Here is a 6,000-nt window from a genome sequence, read left to right on the forward strand (position 1 = left end):
CATCAAAGAATCCCCCTACTCCCTTCTCACAAAAAAAAATCTAAGAAAGCAAAGCACTCAGAGGATTAGCCTCCTCCAATCGCATATACGTTCACACTGACAGAATCCTCCACTCCACACTAACAGACCCCCTCCCACACCGAGAGACAAGTATGCATGGTGAGAAAAAAAAGAGGAGAGCTAAAGGAAGGTAAGAGCTTCGGGAAAAAAAATATAAATCTAAAAGGTGTGAGTCGATCCATAAAGCGATGTAAGGATATGAAGAAGTAATGAGGAAACTAGACAGAAGAATATAATAAATAAATAAAATAAATAAATAAAATAAGTGTGTTTGCCCTTTAAAAGGACAGATGAGTATTCAGGCTGCATGAAAACTGGCACTTGGATAGCTTTAACTACCTAAACACACAAACAAACACACACACACACACACATTGGTGGGTGAACTTTGTCCTCTTGATGCTCACCAGATTTGTCTTACAACATCCAAAAATCCTTATTTTTAGAGTAATATTAATTCCTTTGAAAACCACATGAAACATACTGTGAATATCAGATTTACTTTCAGCAAAAAAAGGTATGTTAAGAGTTTTTATACCAAGATTCAACATTAGTGTTTTTTCACTAGGAGGAGCACCATAGATTTTAATAACACCGAGATTCCCCAGGCACATATGCCAAACAAGTTTCCTAGCTTCCAGGTTTATTTCCACAGTATCCAACCCACTGAATTTTTGCAGTAGTGTTTCTCCCATCAGCTCCATCCGTGGGTTCCCGCTCAGCTCATAGACTTTACATTGTGATGGTGTATCAGATTTTTTAATCACTTTTCTTGGCTCAAAGAAAGTTTCACAAATATAAACCTCCCATGACTCAAAAAGTTACAGTAGAAAGATTCATAATTGCCCTTGTTTGAAGTTTTAAGTGTCCTTTCAACAAATTTACAGATGTGCCTTTTACAGTGTTGGCCTATGGGAAAAAAACACTCCTTTTTATCTGCCTCTCTCTAAAATGTGCAGCAATACATGGTTGGAGTTTTGCCCAAATCCTTTAGTATCACCCAACTTAACTCCTGTTTACAGGATAATCGAAAGTTTCACATGTGTTTCAGCTCATAAACTTTGTCTTTACCTGCTGCCATTTTTCAGTGGGTGACCTTTCGATCCTGCACATAACCGTCTCTTAACAGAGACAAGAAGGAAGCGAGATGTCTCATGTCTAAGCTACTTCCATCATCAGCTCTGCAAAAAAAATAATGTGCTTAATTCCTTTTTACCTATTGAAAAATCCTGCAAGTGGCAATTAACTTGCCCTGAGTAATCCTTGTTGTTGAGCCCTGGTTTGTATGTGCTACACATAAGCAGTGTGGGTAAACCATGGGTATCTGGAGAAATCCAATACATTTAAGAGTGGTCCAGATATTTCAGTCTGGACCAAAGTGGTGGAGCAAACGAGACTGATATAGCCATCATTGGAGCAATTTTCTATTGCATCAACAATTTCAGAAACTCACTTGAGACAGATTTTTTTTGTAAAGGTCAGAATCTAAGCAAGAGGCTAAGAAATTCTGATTTTTAGTCTCTATAATTTGTCAAGCTTCAAAAACACATTTCCCATAGTGCAACCAACAGTGTAATTTCATTTGACCCTTCATGCCTGGGATACATCCACACATTTCCATGCCCCTATGCTCCCAATTTGTACTGTAGCTCTCAATTTCATTCTGTCATCTTTTGTTCTGCTGTCTAATTTATACTTTTTCTTCAAACGCTCATGCAGAGATGGTTTATAGGACGTGCCGCGCACCTCCGGAAAAATGTGACTACGCCTTAAGCACCACAGAAGTTCGATTTGTCATCAGAGCCGGGAGGTGGCATTTCCGAACAAGTACCTCGCATCTGTCACAGCAACAAGAACAACAGGCATGAACCGGATCGAGGAAAGCCTGGCGGAGCAAGCTCGGAGATGTCATCACTTGTATGATCCCACTTCTACAGATCACAGTTCCTGAAGGGAGACTGCCAAAGAGCTGGAGAGTAATATCGAAGTGTGTATCCGAAAATGGAAGCTTCAGAGAGACAAATTCTTAGAAATTAAAAAAAAAAAAAAAAAAGTTAGCAAAAAGGGAAGTGCAGGGGGCAGAGAAGATACCCATCTGTTATATAGTGCTGCCCTGGCTTCCCCCTTTGATCAAGCGCAGGGAAATGGGGGGTTCATGGAGCTACAGTCGAGGCAAGTCGTGCAAATTTCACACGGTGATATTACATGCTACATGCAATCTGTCGCAGCACTATGTATCTTGCACACACATCCCCGCACCAACCCGCAAGTGCACAGAAGAATAAATTAGACTTTAGTATTTAAGCCCAAATCGAGATAACCCTGATGACATCACCAAAGGTTATTTTCTCATGCTGTGTTCAGACAGAACAAAAGAGGAGTTTTAGAGGCTATGAAATTAATGTTAAGTCAATGAAGAGACGTGAGTGGGCGTGAATAGATGCCAACTTGCCCAGGGAGGCGCAAATGCAGGCGAAGATGTGTGGGTGCCAGTTAAAATTGACTTGAGAAAGAAGAAAAATTTCACTTATCTTGAGGCTTCATGAAGTGTTACATCATAAACATACAGAGACCAAAGGAAATCGGAAAGCAATGGTAATAACAGAATGAATGGGCAAATTTTTAAGATCAGTTCGGGGCTAAAAACTCAGACTGCAGAAAATATTTCATGCAGTGGTTAAATTCAAGCAAATAATACAAGGAGAAATTTGCTTTGTTTTAATCTGAACACACCTAAGCCTTCAAAAAGCTCTCTTCAGAGAAATAGAAGACACTAAAAAAGTGTTTTCATGGGTTAAGTAGTATTTCTCACAGCACTGAATTGACCTTTTTGTGTAAAATTGGTGGAATACCCCATGAATAAGTATTTGGAGTGTTTGAAAACCAATTTGGCCAAGAGTTAGGATTTCTTTTATTTACTGTATTTGAGACAAATCCAGTAAGAGAATGAGCTGGCTAACATTCATAAAACAGACACCTGTATACCAAAATAAAAACATTCCCATACAACAGCACACTGAGAATATTCAGTCCATAACAGACCTCGGATAAAGTGCCCGGGAAAAGAGGATTGCAGCCCTGCATTTACAGATAATCTTTGGAACGAGGCAGGGCAAAGAGAAACCTAGGAATTCTGTTAACAAAATGAAGGGAGAAAAAAAAAGAGCATCAGGCATGCTTATCTCTGAAAGGCTCCTGCTACCCAACCGGGTCACATGAATAAAGAGGTTTTAACCTAATTTCTCACATCCACCATCACTCTGACCGTGCCTGACCGCAGTGAGCAAGAGACAGTGTGTGTAAAAGTAATGGAATTAATCCAGTTTTTTGACTTGAAAACACAGCTGGAGCCATACAATAAATGCTTTTTGGTTGAGGCCGCACATCAAAAGATGCTGTCTTCAAACACGTTTTTCCGTCAGTGTTCTGTTTGTTCTGTGAAACACTTCAAATGTGCACCACAGAACAGTGAGCACATTTGGCTCTGAATATTCCTTGTTTGAGAGTCTAACAAGTGCATTTTAATAAAAGGACACAAATATGATAATAAGGACAGCCGTTTCTTTGGCTCCATGGTGGCAGAGACAAAAGCAAATGAATATGCATGGCAGAGAGCTGTATTAGCCCTTGAACTAATTTACTTCCATCCTGAGTAATGACTCATCACATGGAAAATGATGGTGATGGTCGGATCAAAACTATACACAGAGGGTTTTTTTAAGGATTGCACTGCCCCCTGCTGGGCATAGCAATGAAAAACTTACATAAGAGACGTTATATTACTGAAGTTTTTTGTTACCTGCAGCCCTGAAATGATTGTCATACATTCTTATTTTTACCAGATTTTTTTTCGTGAATATATATACTCAAATTGATGTAAAAAAAAAAAAAATCTAAATAAATGTGTAAGAATATTTTTATTGGTGCTTAGTTTAACAGTGTGACAGATGGCCTGTCACTAAAAAGCATTGATTCAGCTCAAGATTTCTGCCAGTTAAAAAAAAAAAGTTTTTCCTTTAAATAAGTAAAAATGTGCTCGTTTGAATTGTTGGGTATCTGTTAATTAAGACAGTATTTTCTAGACCTTCTCTACATGAGAAGTGTCCAGAGATAATCTTTATCATGATTTGGCGCCACATACATACATATATATATATACATAAATAAATAATACATATACTAGAGATGCCAAATTTGACACTGATTTAAACACAATTAAATTCTAATAAAAGACCAAAAGTTGAGCCCACAACATGCAAAGCACCTCACTGTAAACTAGTATTTTGATTAATAATTGATTGATTGCTGATTCATTTTCTAAAGCTACAATGCCTCACAGTCTATCAGTCTCAGCCACAACAAAGAGTTCACTTCCATCAACATGACGCATAAAATAGTATATTAGTACATATTGCATAATACAATTACCTTGTAGCCATGCAGAAACCATCAAAAACTTCAAACTTCAAATCTTTGCAGGGGTTTTGGCTTAGCATTCATCCCAACCAGCCAGCCTTATCCTTACAAGCACTGATATGAATATATACTTAGAAAAACACGTAAAGTGACAGTAAGTCAGTAAGCTGCGTGTCACCTGTAGTGGTGTTTAGGTGGAGCAACAACATTGTAGTATTTTACATTCCCCACACACTTTAACACAGGTAAAAATGTGACTGACATACCTGTTCTCTTCAACGTGCCGTTAGCCTGCTCGAGTCCTCGTTTGTCTGCGCTGTTAGTGTAGTTTATCCTAATTTTACCGCATTGTCCTGCTGCTTTCATGTTTGGTAATCCTCTTGGAATCATTATGGAGATTTCGAAAGTTTGTATTAGACCAGCAGACAGCACTCCATCCATAAACACATACCGGAAGCAAAAAGTCTTCGTTGACAAGCTAACGTTAGCAGTTAGCCATCTCCCCTAAAAATCTGATTATTTTAACCAGAGTTTTTGGTTAAAACAACATCTTGTGGCGGACGGGCAGCGATGTGTTAAAGTTTTTCTTAAAAACGCAGACTTTCAGATGTATGCTGTAGAAAACAACCCACATTTTCAGCTCCGCTTCATAGTGACCGCAGTTATTAGCTTATTTAAAAGTAACGCGAACGGCGCACAACTACGAGCAGTGGGGCTTCGCGCATGCGCACTGTAGTTTTCCCCAACGGAGGGCGCGTGACCTAAAGCCAAGTGCAATAAAAATATAGTTTTGAAACTATTTTATCCAGCCACCGACCTTGAAGTGTAGAATCATGGTAAATTACAGCATCAGCCTCGATTGTTCTATGTTTTGCATTAATCCAAAATTACATTTTTTTCTGCTTCCAGCTGGTGGGGCTTTATCAAATTGTCCCCAAATGACCCATGGACTCTATTAACCCCTTGAAACCTGAGCAAATTGGCAGGCTTTCTTTCAAAAACAATGGGAGGAGGAAATGAGAAACTTAAAACAAAATGACCCAGAAATTAGTCAAAAGTACAAGAAAATTACCTGATATTTTACAAAATAAAGGACTTTTTTAAATGTGTAAAAGATGTACTAGTTCCGTAAAAATAATTTTACATATAGAATTATGATAATCATAAATATAGTTCACAACCCCCCAGCCTCCACCCAAAAAAAAACAGGAAAGTAAAAAAAGGAAAAAGAGAAATGGCATGTCAAAAAATGGCTTAAAACTATAATTATTTTGTATTACTGATTGTATAAGGGGAACTATTATTTTGTAAGATTTGCTATCTTTTATTATTTATACAAGTTATTGCTGCTACCTGCCTATTGGCACTATTATATCGTGTAAACTGTATATTTTTGTATATGATGGTGTATTGTGGAATGTGACTATATGTACCTTTGCTGTGTGCTGGAGAAGCCAAAGACAAATTTATAATCTAATATTGCTCAAACAATTTGAGAATTTGAACTTGACAGTTGACGGTAGA

General features: G+C 38.0%; 1 protein-coding gene across 1 annotated transcript in view; it reads right to left on the bottom strand.

Moving 5' to 3' along the window:
- dab1b (DAB adaptor protein 1b) overlaps window positions 1-5,248 on the bottom strand; it is a 124,280-nt gene extending 119,032 nt beyond the window's left edge. Inside the window, exon 1 of the mRNA XM_088085148.1 lies at window positions 4,743-5,248. The gene's annotated coding sequence lies outside the window, so the exon portion shown is untranslated. The remainder of the gene's footprint in view (window positions 1-4,742) is intronic.
- Between the last annotated feature and the right edge of the window lie 752 nt (window positions 5,249-6,000).

Source organism: Plectropomus leopardus, chromosome 12, assembly GCF_026936395.1.
Source record: "Plectropomus leopardus strain MGB_pleo_1.0 chromosome 12, ASM2693639v1, whole genome shotgun sequence".
Taxonomy (NCBI): Eukaryota; Metazoa; Chordata; class Actinopteri; order Perciformes; family Serranidae; genus Plectropomus; species Plectropomus leopardus.